The 14,026-nt window shown below is 42.7% G+C and overlaps 1 long non-coding RNA gene across 1 annotated transcript; it reads right to left on the bottom strand.

Annotated features, from left to right (window-relative positions):
- Positions 1-8,530: 8,530 nt before the first annotated feature.
- Positions 8,531-13,619, bottom strand: LOC118166700. The gene is made up of 2 exons (XR_004750673.1): positions 13,072-13,619; positions 8,531-12,662 (listed from the first exon to the last, which is right to left on the bottom strand). It is a non-coding gene; the product is annotated as an uncharacterized LOC118166700 (long non-coding RNA).
- Between the last annotated feature and the right edge of the window lie 407 nt (positions 13,620-14,026).

The raw sequence follows: 14,026 nt of genomic DNA, 5'->3' as shown, positions 1-14,026 counted from the left end.
GGTAGTATAAAAAGTGGATGTCCAGAACAATGAGCTGGCATGACTGCGGTGAGGGTGTCTGTGGAGGGGGGTTTACCTCTGCTTGTCCTCAGCAGAAAGCATTTATTATATTTCAGCTCTGCTTCTCAAGCAGCAACAGTTCCAGGCATCAATATGTCATGAGGCATAAACAGTTCCCCTGTAGGAAAAGTAAAAGCAGTTTTTCCTGTTTGTGAAATCTCCACATTGCCAAGAACAAGAAAGCTTTCGAAACTCTATCTTTGCTGCTCACAAAGCTTCACTGCCTTATAGGGTCTGAATTCCCTGGATTCACGCTGGGGGCGGGCTGGGAATGCTGGCTTTTCCTCCTTCTGGGTGATTCTGGGAGGCCCGCAAATGATGTAATGGTACATTTTAGGCTACAATAACAGGAAATCATCAAGTGTTTATACTGGCAGACTGGGCTGTGATGTGATTTTCCTCCTGTTCCCCTCTCCCCGCCTTGCCCCCACCATTTACTTCCTTGGTATATCTGTTTCCTCCGATTAAAATACTACAAGGTGACAACACTGAAGAGGAAAAGGAAAGTGGGGGAGGGAAATGGGGGAGGGAGATGGGAAGGCATATACTGAAAGGATGGTTCCCCCAATATCACTTACACACAGAGCATCTCCCCCACATGCACACATTGTGTTAGTACAGCAGCCCCTCCACAAGTCAGAAACAGCCCACTGAAGCACTAGAGGATACACTTATTCCAAGTTGAAGACACAAAACTCTCCCTTCCCTAGCACAGATAAGTCACTGAAGAGATCTCCTTGGAGAAATTTTGGTTCTGCATTTCTCTGTGGCTAGGTAAACTGTGCCACACAAACACAACTGAAAGTATATAGCACAGGCTGATGGACTCCAAGGAGGAGGAGGAGGCTATACTTTCAGGGCATGAGTCGGAGGAAGGATGCAAATGACCAGTACCCAAAGGCCATACCACAGCATGAGGCCCACATCAGTTTTTAGTCAGAGGTGCTTGAAGGTGCTGGTTTCAGGCTGGGTTTCAGGCACTGCTTGGGCCAGGGATGCACAGCATAAATGTTACATGTTCTTTTCTTCCCAGCTTGCTAAGACGGAGAGAAGAATTATGAAGATAAAAGGAAATTTGCAAAAGACTAGGGATCCCTTTAAGGAAAAACAGGATCACTTTTAGCACTGGCTTTGGGGCAGTTCAAATTTCCCCAAAGGATATGGCATGAATATATCCTTCCAAATCAATTTTACTGCAGTGGACTAGCAGAGCTCACACAAACAGCTCTGAGCTGGTGGAGTAGGTAAGGGTGGCCACCTCTAGAGCATGTATCAGGATGGCTGGAGCTTAAGAAGGATCTATGAAGAGACAGGTCATTTACAGCAATGTGAAAGAAAGTCTGAAGTGAGAAAGATGGCAAATATAAGAGAAGTTTCCTGTAAAGGAAGATGTGTACAAGAAGCATATCTCAAGATAAGACTGTAGAAAATTGCCTCCTGATTGAGGAGTGCATGACTCCAAATGGGGAAATATCTGTCTCCTAGCTTTTGTCCTGTGGTAGGGTTTGCTGTCTTAACCCTGGCATGAATTGTACTCAGCCCAAACAGTACTTTTTTGAGCTTGCTTGATGATAAAGTGGCACGTCTGTTTATCCTTGCTGAGACTCTAAGTGGTTAACGAGGCCTCAGGCACAGCTGATTAAGACAGAAAATGAACAGCCTATCTGAGGCCACACTTGTCCCAGCTGATGGAGGTCATGGAATCTTGGTTGATGCAATTTTGTTCTTCCCTTTTCTTCTTCATCTCCCGCTCCTTTCTTGTCTCATTCTGCAAGGTCTAGACATGAATAGGGCAGAAAGGGAGAGGGTATCAAATTAAACAATTTCATTTCTATCATTTCTTTCTTTCCATTCATTCAACATCAGCAACACTGGAAGCTTTATTTCAGGCCAAGAAATCTCCCAGATGGAAAAGCAAAAAGGATGAGACAGTCACTCGGCAAAACTAGCCTAGGCTGCAGGGTCTCTTAGAGAACCATGGCTCTGTTTAGAGCACTAAGAAAGTGTAGATCTTCAGTTCACAAAACTCAAGAGTAGAAAGACAGTAATATCTTTCAGAAAAAAAAAAAAAAAAAAAAAAAAAAAAAAAAAACAGTCCTTGTCACTGACACTGCATATATACTGAAAGTGTAAGTGTGGTTGACAGCATTTAGTGGAAGGAACAGGCACCATGAATATGTGACCTCACTGTTTTAAGTTATTTAGACACTTAACTGTGGCCAGTGGTGGGATGATACAGCCAGCAGTAAAGCCTCTGGTGCTGTATCCTCATTAATGTTATTAACTGAGGGATACAATCAGAGCTGTGAGGGAAAGAGCATCCCGGCAATGCTCATGCATTCTTTATCCTCCAGCATGGAGTCCCAGAAATGCTTAAAATTAAACATGACTTCAAGTGCTTTGTTGGTGAGGGGTCAAGTCTTTCCTCTTTAGCTATCCCAAAGACAAATTGCAGCGGTTTACCACTGGCAAGTTGTATGGACTAATTATCTTAACTTTAGGAAATGCTTTAAAGATGACACCCAGCTGAGTAGTGCAGTTGATACCAAAGAAGGAAGAGATGCCATTCAAAGGGATCTGGACAGGCTGGAGAAGTGGGCCCATGTGAACCACATGAGGTTCAACAAGTCCAAGTGCAAGGTGCTGCACCTGAGCCAGGGCAATCCCAGACAGGAGTACAGACTCAGAGAAGAACTCATTGAAAGCAGCCCTGTGGAGAAGGACTTAAGGGTTCTGGTGGACAAAAAGCTTGATGTGAGCCAGCAGAGTACACTTGCAGCCCAGAGAGCCAGCTGCATCCTGGGCTGCATCACCAGAGGAGCAGCCAACAGGAGAGGCAGGGGATTGTTCCCCTGTACTCTGCCCTTGTGGGGCCCACCTGGAGTGCTGTGTCCAGGTCTGGGGCCCATAGCATAAGAAAGATGTGGAGCTGTTAGAGTGGGTCCAGAGGAGGGCTACAAAGATGATGGGCGGCTGGAGCATCTCTCCTATGAAGAAAGGCTGAGAAAGCTGGGCATGTTCAGCCTGGAGAAGAAAAGGCTCCAGGGTGAACTCATTGCGGCCTTTCAGTATTTAAAGGGGTCTTATAAAAAGGATGGAGAGCAACTCTTTACTTGGGTAGGTAATGACAGGATATGGGGGAATGGTCTTAAACTAAAAGACCATTTAAAATATTAAATTTGCACAACAAGCTTTCACCAGTGATGCTGCTGGCAATATTCAGGGTAGCTGAGAACATGACTTGTTCCTCTGAAAGTGTTCTGAGCTGTCTGAGGCCCCTTTCATCCATTTCATAGGTACAGTAAGTCTGATGGCTTATCCCTCCTGTGAACTGCATCCAACTCTGTAATAGCTTTTTAATGGCCTTTGCAGGGGAAGAGAGAGAGGCAGATGGGGTTTTGGCCTTCCTGTCATGAAGCACTTGACTCAGAAATGTCTTGCAGGGGACTTGTGACTACTTTGCCTAAGCCTTGGGGCAGTTTGGGCCAAAAAAACTACACCATGTTCAAAGCACAGAGTTTCTACATCCCCAGAATGTTCAGCAGCTTGGAGTATTTGGGGATGCTATGAAGTTAACATGGCTAAAACCAGCAGAAATTCTGCCCATGAGGTGCAGACAATATTCAAAACCGTTTATGGTATTAGAGACTAAGAAAAGAGGGATGGGAACATCGAGCTTTTAACTGCTTTCTGGCTGTCAGAGTCTGGGGTGAAGGTAGGAGTTAATATAATATGATAGTGTTGAATGGCCACTGTGTAGCAAGCGGTACTCTGAAGTTTGTATCCCATTCATCTCGCAACTTCTGCAGCTGTCTCAGAAGACATAAGATCAAATTGCATCAGCTAAATTGCTGCCACTCTGTGGTGAAAAGGGTGGGGAGGTGTAGCATGAAACCATCTGGAAACTGATGTAAGAAAAGGGTGTGGGACATAGCATGCTTGCCTGCCTTGGTCAGGCTACCAGCTGCAGCTTCAGCAGAGCCTCACTTTGTTGTTACCTCTCAAAGTCTGATTTGAGCAAGAAAACTGGTAAGCAGGATGGCTCATTTTGCCTTGGTGCATGTAGTGGGTTTATGTGGCAAGCTTTTGGTAGCAGGGAGCCATAGGGGTGGCTGCTGTGAGAAGGATCTAGAAGCTGCCCCATGTTTGGTAAGGGCCCCACTGCTGACCAGAGCTGAGCCAATAAGTGATGTTGTTTTGCGCCTCTGTGAGAGCAGATTTAAGACAGGGAAAAAAATGCTGCACCACACAGCAGCTGGGAGAGTGAGAGGAGTGAGGAACAGCCTTGCAGGCACCAAGGTCAGAGAAGAAGGGGGGGGAGAGGTGCTCCAGGCACTGGAGCAGAAGTCCCCTGCGGCCTGTGGTGAGGACCATGGTGAAGCAGGATGTCCCCCTGCAGCCCATGGAGTGCCACGGTGGAGCAGGGTTCCACGCTGCAGCCCATGGAGGAGACCACGGTGGAGCAGGTGGACCTGCACTGACGGAGACTGCGGCCTGTGGAAGAGCCCTGCAGGAGCAGATTCCAAGCTGTACCTGTAGCCCGTGGAGAGGAGACCATGCAGGAGCAGGTGACCTGGCAGGAGCTGCTGCCCGTGGGGGATCCAGGTTGGAGCAGTTTGCTCCTGAGGGATGGACCCCGTTGTATGGACCCATATCTGGAGCAGTTCTTGAAGAGCTGCTGCCTGTGGGAAGCCCACGCTGGATCAGTTCAGCAAGGACAGCATCCCATGGGAGGGACCCCACAGCAAAGGGGACGAGAGTGGTCAAGAAGGAGCAGCAGAGAGGACTATAGACTGACCATAACCCCCATTCCCCCATTCCCCTGCACCGCTCAGGGGGGAGGAGGTGGAAGAGGGCGGATGGGGGAGAAGGTGCTTTTGGTTTCATTCCTTTGTTTCTCACTTCTCTAGCTTGTTCATAATAAGCAATAAATCTTACTATCTCCCTACTCTGAGTCTGTTTTGCCCGTCATGATAATTACTGTGTGATCTCCTCCTCCTTATCTCAACCCTTGAGCCCTTTTCATCGTATTTTCTCCCTGTTCCTCTCTCAGGAGGGAGAGTGAGAGAGCGGTTGTGGTGGAGCTCAGCCGCCCCCCCGAGTAAAACCACCACAGAGCAGAAGGCTTTATTCTTCTTTTCTCTGTTGCTCCTGATGAGTGGATAACCCTAAGCTTGAAGTGCTTGGCTGGCACATGAAGCAGCCACAAAACACAAACTGTTATAAAACCAGTTTGGAAATCAAGATCACATGAAAGTGCCAAAGGATGGGGGGAGTCTAGCAGACTTCATGACTACAAATTTATTTATTGTGCATGGCATCAGAAACACCTTGGTCCTTAGCCCACTTGAAGACAATTTAGGTTATATATATTTATTTATATATATATATATTTAAGTGAAAGAGGAAAGAGTGTTGAAATAGGATAAGAAAGCAAGCACTGGGGATGAATGTGGCAACCTAGGAAGATAGTGACTTCTAAATACAAAATGCATGGCATGGCTGGTTAAGGAAATCACCCACCTAAAAATAATGTCAGGGAGTCCACTACAGCCCATTGCCATCCAGACACACCCATTGCACTCAGAATGATCACACTGCACACCTAGTATGTACATCTGTGTGATAGTCTGAAGGTAAGGTAAGGGAAAAACAGACCTTGTGGACATTCAAAGTTCTTTGTAGTTCAGGTTTATTCTCCTCCCATTGCTCTCATCTACTTCTAGATCACCTGTGGCCTGAGATGTGATGTCCCACTCCCATCCAAGCACCACAAGAGATTACAAACCTGATCAGATATTAAAAGCTGAACAGCATCCCAGCATGGCCAAAGGATAGACCATAAAGGTGGCTAAGCCTCAGTACTTTTCCTTTGTTGAACTAAGCAGAAGCCATTCAGGGAACTGTCTCACAGACTGCCGTTATGTTGGATGACAACAGCAGGCACCTTACCAGTCAAACACAACTGCTCACAGTGCAACTAAGAAGTTCCACGAGAGAGAGGAACATAGTCTAGAGGGGGGAAGAGTCATCTGCTTTAGCAAATCTGTATTGCCAACAGCTAGCCACTTTTTCCCGTCACCTTTGCATTGCCTGTAGCTGGTGTTGATGAGTTTCTCAGTAACAAGCAACTCCTCATCTTTCCATGCTGAGGAGCACTGGGGACATGAAAGCAGAAGGAGCTGTATCTATTTCATGCTCAGCACAAGTTAGCAACACTGGTCAGCATGTGAAAGGGAATTTTCTATTGTGAAATCCAACACCAGGTTGTTTTGAAGGAACATGCTGTTTCTACTGATATTCTCCCCTCCCCCCCCCAATATATATATATATATTATTTATTATTTTTCTGATCAATAAATATGGGAGGGTTTGGATGAGCTAAAAATGCCTCATTATACTTTTCTTATTTGGAATATCACATCTTTATTAATATATTATTGTATTTTTATGTTAACAACATGTGAGCATTTCCTCTTGTTTTGCCTTTACTGCAATCAAGTGGCTTTACCTAATCAAAATGAGACAAATAGATATTATCAAAGTGAAATGTTTTATGATTTATAGATTACTAATATATAGAAAGCTGTTTTTTCAAATTACCTTCCACTGATTGGACAAACCTCAAAAGAGACAACTCCAGCTTGTCGCCAAGATGATGATTTCTGTCTTTGTCAATTTGTAAATCAGCTGGATGATTATTCTCTGAAATTAACTACATAATTCATTGTACTATTCTCTAAGTTAATCATATTTTAAGTCATTGTTTTTCTTATATACATAGCACTTCAGCTCTCAGAAAATGAGACACTTTCCTCAAGGACACCATAATACCTACATTACTAAGATGAAAAAGGCACTGAAATCTAACTAAAACTTGGCAACTCTTAATAAATGACAATTTTCTGTATGCTGCTCTTTAACTGAAGAACAAATATTGATCAAGCAACTCTGCTTGCCACCAACAACATGCAGTTTTTTTTGAGCTAGTCTTAAAGTACATATTCTTCCTCAGTTAAACCAGTGCTAAATTCTCAGGAGGGGTAGATCCAGGGAAACTACAGTGATCTCTATGTAGCTGTTACATTGACTTTGACTTAACATTGCTGCTGTAAACTCCTGGTTTTATGACAAATAGGAGTAGACACTAAGTGATGTGACGGGAAAGTACATTAGAACCTAAGTGGAGTTGTGTTACAGAGTAGTGAAATGACCCATTCCAATGTTCGCATTGTGTTTCCTGTGCAGAAATGGGTCTGCAGTACATGTTTTGACAGCACCCTCTCCTGGGGGCAGTGGTGAAAGCTGCTCTTCTCAATTGCAGAAAATCTCTCATGTGAAGCATCTGTTAAAAGATGGATGTACACCAGAGGAGCAGGACAAACCTCGGCATACATGAAGTTTGAAAGAGGCACAGGGCATGCATTTTTTTTACAGAGAACAGGGACAAGAGGTGAGAAAAATGAGGTGTCTGTTAGTGAGAAGAGAGAGTTTTGTTGGTTTGTTTTAATCTGGTACTTCAAACATGGTTATCAAAGCCCCAAACTCATTAGTATTTTTCATGGACCTATTCTAGTAATCCCAAAGGGCACAGGCTGTGTGCATTTCCACATATAAAATTACTTTAGCACTGAAAGAGAAAAAGTTTTTTTCAAAGACAGACCAAATCTTTGGCTGCCACCTGCTTCTCCAGCTCTCTCTTCTTTCTGTCTGGACTATAAGGCACTGGTTACCAGTCTGTTCATTCTCACCCCAAATGTCCAGCTCCTCTAACTGCACTTCTCTGTTATTCAGCTTCAGCCAGCAGCAGGATGCTAGTTGTGCCTCCTTTATTTCCCCCAAAGCCAGCTCTTCTAAGACTGACCTACAGGTATCTATGGGGCAGTGGAAATGTTTGGTCTTACAGAAATTCAACATGAGGCTGAAGACCTCATATCAAAAAAAGAACACTTCAGTGGTGGGATCATAGTCATAGATGCTTGGGGCATGGGGCTCCATGAGGCTGCACAGCTTAGTCCCTGGAAAAGTGTGAAGGGTGCTGTTCTATGTCTCATATATGACTCCCCAAATATGCAGGATGTTTTTTTCCTTGGAGTCATCTGTCTGTGAGGTAGGCACAAGTTGCCTCAAGCTTTTGTTTATCTTCAGTGAAAAAGAGAACATAAAAGTAAAGTAGTAAAGTTCTGGGGCAGGAAGATTTTCCAGGATACCTCATTCCAGTGGTGCATATTTTGTACAGGAAACCTGTATCTCCTATGAGGAGGAAAACCTCTGCCATTCCCCATCATATTCAGTGCCTGTTCCTACACTCTGCTCCATGGTTGTTTTGTCTAAGCACTTTTCAGGAAATGCAAGAAAGAAAATAACAAACATTTGGCTTGTACTGCTCCCCCTCTCATCCTCTCCCCAGGGGGAGAGAGAGCACACAGTCCAGAGATATATCACCTCTCCCTCTGCAGGAAGCTGCTCCTTACCTGACGCCTTTATGCAGGACTCCTAGACTAGGTAAAAATTATAAAAATGTAGAACAACATGCTGTCTCCTCCTTCAGGGCTGTCTCACATATCTGAAGAGAAGGTCTCTGGCATCAGAAAGCACATTCAGTTGCTTATTTCCTGTAATACACCCCTTGACAAGGATCACACATGTGAGGCTTAACCCAGCATCCCCTGAAGTCAGTGTAGAACTTCTGCTGACTTCACTGAATGCAGGATTAAGCGAAAGGACTACAAGGCATTGCTTTGTACTTGCTGCACAGGTATCCACATAATGATTCTAAGAAGGTTAGAGTAATTACTCATTCAGAAAATCTGAGCTACATTGGCCTCTGTTGCGTAGCTGTGTAAAGAACACAGTGTTATTTGAGATCCCTGCTAAACTTGTCTTTAGCTGTTTAGAATTTCAGATACCTCTCACTTAGCATATTAATCCCCACATGAGAAATGAACCAAGAAGAAGCATTTCATATTCTTACCTTTGCAACTCTGCAAACAGAGGAAAGAAGAGGAGACTGGGAAGAACAGAGACAAATTCAGTGAAAACATGATGTTTGGTGGTAGCTAGTGTCCAAAGGTCAAATCTCAGATGCCAGAAAACAAAACCAGCCAATAGCACAGAAGAGGTGTAGAGGCTCCTCTCTCTCGTTCTCTGCCCTACCAGCAGTCACTCTCCATGCTCTAGGGAATAACACACAAAAAAGAAGGCAATAGCTGCCAGGATGGATGCACTCCTGACTGTTCTGCCTGCCGCCCACTGCTCTCCTAACCTCAAAGGGCCAGGGTGTTTTGTGAATACGTGGAGCTCAAATATCTTACAACCAATTAGAGATTAAAATGTCAAGCCATAGAAAGGCAGATAGAGCATCATTCTTTCTTAGCTGTGTCTTATTCAAAATTAAAAATAACATAAACAACAGAAGCAAAAAACCACCACCAACAAAAAAGAATCAACTCACATCTTCTTGACATGCTCCCTCCTTTTTAATTGGTTTAAAGGGCTTTTACTTCATTTCTGGGTATTATCCCAAAGCTTAATCTTTTGCACCCTCTCATTTTAAGTGCATTTTTTGGTCATTGATTACTCTGGGAAGAAGTCTGGCACATGGTTGTCAAAAAAAAAAAAAAAAAAAAAAAAAAAACATGTTGCACTGCACATTAAATTTCCTCTCTGTTGATATTCTAAGACTGTTTCTAGGTATCACATCTGCTTATTTCAGTCCCTCTGGAAAGAAATCAGGAAAAGGAATTTCCCTCTTCCCAGCCAGAGCAAGATTTTTCAGAAAGGCTCTGGAGGCTTCTTTTTCAGTCATACAAGAGAAAAGCAGTTTCAGGTCTTTTTAGAGAAAGTATTATCACGGTTTACCTCCTGGATTTTCTTTATTTTAATCTACTACCTACATTACCCTGATATACTGAAATCTCTTTTCAAAGAGGTTTTCTGTCTAGGTCTTTTTAGCTAAACAGAAGTCTGGTTCTTTGTTCCTCACCTGCACTTTACCTGTAGGTACAAGTAACCACATTTGCCCTAACCATCCAGATTGCCAAAGTACTATAGGGACACCACAGACAATCCTGTCCTGTTCTCTCAGCTGATACCACATCAAGGCTGCAGAAACTGGTATAGCAAATTGCTGCCAACCTTGGGTGGGTCATTCAGGACAAGCCATCTTTGCCTACCACTTCCCAGCTTTGCACTGAGCAACCTCATGGCCAGACATCACAAACAAAGCAATAGCACAAGCATAATTTCCCTTTAATCCAGACTCTGAAAGCACATGAAGCATGTGAAATCTGTGCTAGTTCAGCCCTTGCTTCCATTTCCCTCTATTACAGACATCAAATTCTTCACATCTTTCTTGCTCTCCAGAGAGAGTAAGAATGAAAAATACTCCTTTAAATTTAATCTCTGATATGTCTCTGAGAATATGGAAGCAGGAACAGGTAGTCTGATCAAGTTTGATGCATCCTATCTGTTCCACAGCATTGCAGTATTTGGCTTTTACAGACTTTGCATTGCAGTTGACTTCTGAAACCCTGAAAGAATTTGGAAAGCAAAATGAGACGATGTTCCTGTACTCTGAATAAGACTCCTTGATTGCAGTAAACAGCTTGTGATTTCAGAACATTTTTAAAGTAGATGAAAAGTGCTACTCCATTTCCAGAGAACAGGGCCCTGCTCCAATTTTTGTCCCTGCCTCATACCTTCTGAGAATTCACTTCCACTGCATGAGACACAGCAGGAGTTTGGCAACAAATGTCAAATCTGTTCCCTCAGCCTCACAGTTCTTCTGAGTAATGAAACTTTTGTTTCATTTTGACCTACCAAAGAACACAGCAGACTTTTGGGGGTGTGGGCATGAGCCTGAACTGATGTATTATTCAAAGATGGCATTTTAACAGAACTCATTCAGCTTTCCTGGACACTGAACTGCTTCAAATGCTGATGACTAAATCCATATACTAATGAAGTCTGAGCAACCTTCTTATTTTCCAGTCCCAGAATTTCGGTAGCATTTCTGTCCCATAATCTTCTGTATTTAACAAATATTTTGTAATGGGCAGAATTTCTAGATTTTTTTTTCTATTGACTCACATTGAGAAGCACATGTTCTGAACTATGCAATCAGGTATACTCCTGTTAGTCCAAAGTAGCATAGGCTCCATTAACTGCACTTGTGCTAGAATATAAAAGGAATTTTAGCTTTCCAGTATAAGCAGAGAATGCTCATAAAAACCTGTTGAGGATAATTAACAGTTCTGCAAACAAAATCTTGCTTCTGAATATTGAATAAAAAGCTTAAGCTACCCTAAAATTGAGACAGTCTTGGGGAAAGACAGAACCAATCTACAGAAGGGCCTGCAGCTACTCAGAACAATCCTCAGTACTGTTGAAAACAAGGGTCTGAAAGACATCTCATCTGGAAGAAAAGTCATCTGGAGTATTTGGAACAAGCATATCCACCCAGTTTCTTTGGCCTTAGACATTCATTAAGCAAAACTGTTGATGGAAATTGTCTGTCCTCTTTCTCTTTCAACTTACTAACATATATTTAAACTCAAGAGGGTCACTGTTATTCAGTATTTTCCTAGATAGGGACTCCGTACAATAAAGAACAATGGAGCAAGTAATCCTGGAAATCACTTCCATGCATATGAAGGACAAACAAGTCATCTGATGTTTTGGCTTCTCCTTCTGATTGACAAAAACCAGACAGACTTCACACCTCCTCAGCCTTCAAGCTAGGGAGCTGATTCCTGCAAAGAAAGACAGACTGTTCTTCTCATTTGTGGGATATTCTCTTGTAAAGAAATAAGATATCCAAAAGTCTGACCTGTATGGTTAAGCAGCTTCAACAAGTTTTGGCATTACTTGCTTGTATTCTACAGGTTATATAGGAAATGGGTGAATAGGCTAAAGTCAGGATAACACATTACACTTACCTTTTCTGAGTGTCAGGCTAGGTAAAAGTGTCCTTTTGTACATTCCTGTATGTTCTTCTTGAATAAGATAATATGCAAGAAGCTGAGGCACTAACTACAACATCAATTTGCTCAGGATCATAAGGCCTCCTCCAGGTGTACCTCCTGTTACATCCAGCAACAAAATCTAAGTCTACCCTTTCATCAGATCACAAAAGGTAAACATTTACATTCAGATTGAATGCTGTATTGTCATCCTTCACAAACATTTTTTTACCTGTATATAGGCAGAAAATAGTTCTTTCAATATTCTACATAACTTGGTTTTATGTCAATGGGTAACATAAATATACAATAATGCAAGAATTTTCTTGGTATTTTTCAATTTCTATGCTGGTAAAAATTACAGATTCAGCAATTCCCCAACTTAATATCTCAAATACGTTTAGAGAAGAGAGACAATGCAGCAGACAATGAAAAATTACCTACAAACTGTTTTTCAAAGAAAATGATACACTACAGAATTTCATATAGGTGCAGCCATAAAATCAAAGCTTTTACTAAAGAAAGGGGAGGTGAGTGGTTGTCCCCTTATTTTGGAAAATCCATGTGTTTGTAATCCATCCGTACAATGATGATTTTGATCTCCTGATGCTTAAGAAAGCTTAAGAAAGGGAAGTAAGTCTGACTGGAAAAAAACAGGTGGATACATTAATCTAGGTTACATTACATAAACCATGACCTTTGATCAAAACCCAGAACACATCTAAAACTTGTATTTATAACACACACTATACAATTCATTATGGACCAATGCAGGAAAGCAGCTGTACTGCAATTAGAATTTTACTGTATCACCACATGCCTTCGTGTATTACTGTGTCTAAGGAGCACTATCTTAAGAGTTCCCTATCTGCTTGTTTGAATACAGGTCCCTATTCCCCAGGCATGCAAAATGATTTTCCAAAGTGCCAATTTTTGCAAGTTACAGCTGCATGAAGAAGGCAAGGTGGTGCTCTCAGGACGGTACTATCTGAAAGAAAATATTAACAGAAATACTTTTCCTGTGATCTCATTTACAAAGCCTATTTACTACAGTAGTAGAAGGATTGGATTTTGGTCGATTTCTGCTGTGGTTCAACTTCATTTTTATCCACTGCTTTTGCTTAGGGTCTTTATTCTCCTTAGTAACAGAAAAAAAAAATCAAACAAAAACAAACAAAAAAGTTCATTTTTTATTATGATTATTAATTTTAAAAATGTTAAATTTAAATGACATCTAATGTGATTTGACTCAGATCACACACCAAGCTCCTGGTAGGGCTGAAAACCCCCACATCTTGTGTGTAATACTCTGTATTTTGCAGCGTGTCTTCCTAAGTAACCAGAACCTAAGGCTTAGCTTTGCTGCTGGCAACATCACTGTGAGCAGCTCCCGTGGGTTTCCAGCTCCAGCACATTTTTCCCATCCCACCTTGCAGTTCTGTCTTCCCATGGCCTCTAACATAAGCGCATTCCTGGGATCATACAAACTGACTGACGAGAATCATAGAATCACAGAATCATAGAATATCCCGAGTTGGAAGGGACCCACAAGGATCATCGAGTCCAACTCCTGGCACCACACGGATCTACCCAAAAATTCAGACCATGTGACCAAGTGCACAGTCCAAACGCTTCTTAAACTCCAACAGGCTTGGTGCAGTAACTGTTTCCCTGGGGAGCCTGTTCCAGTGTGCCACCACCCTCTCGGTGAAGAGCCTCTTCCTGATGTCTAGCTTAAACCTCCTCTGCCTCAGCTTGACACCATTCCCGCGGGTCCTATCACTGGCGACTAAGAATACATCGGCGTCACTGGTGACTAGAGAGGATAGATCGGCGACAGAAGAGGCGATTAAAATAAAAAAAAAATAAAATAAAAAAAAAATAAAATAAAATAAAATAAAATAAAATAAAATAAAATAAAATAAAAAAACACGACCCAGCGCCCGCCCGAGCTCCTGGGCAGCCGGAAGCGGCGCGCCCCGCCCCAGGCGGGGGCAGCGGAA

Source organism: Oxyura jamaicensis, chromosome 4, assembly GCF_011077185.1.
Source record: "Oxyura jamaicensis isolate SHBP4307 breed ruddy duck chromosome 4, BPBGC_Ojam_1.0, whole genome shotgun sequence".
Classification (NCBI taxonomy): Eukaryota; Metazoa; Chordata; class Aves; order Anseriformes; family Anatidae; genus Oxyura; species Oxyura jamaicensis.
This window is presented reverse-complemented; position numbering and strand designations above follow the sequence as displayed.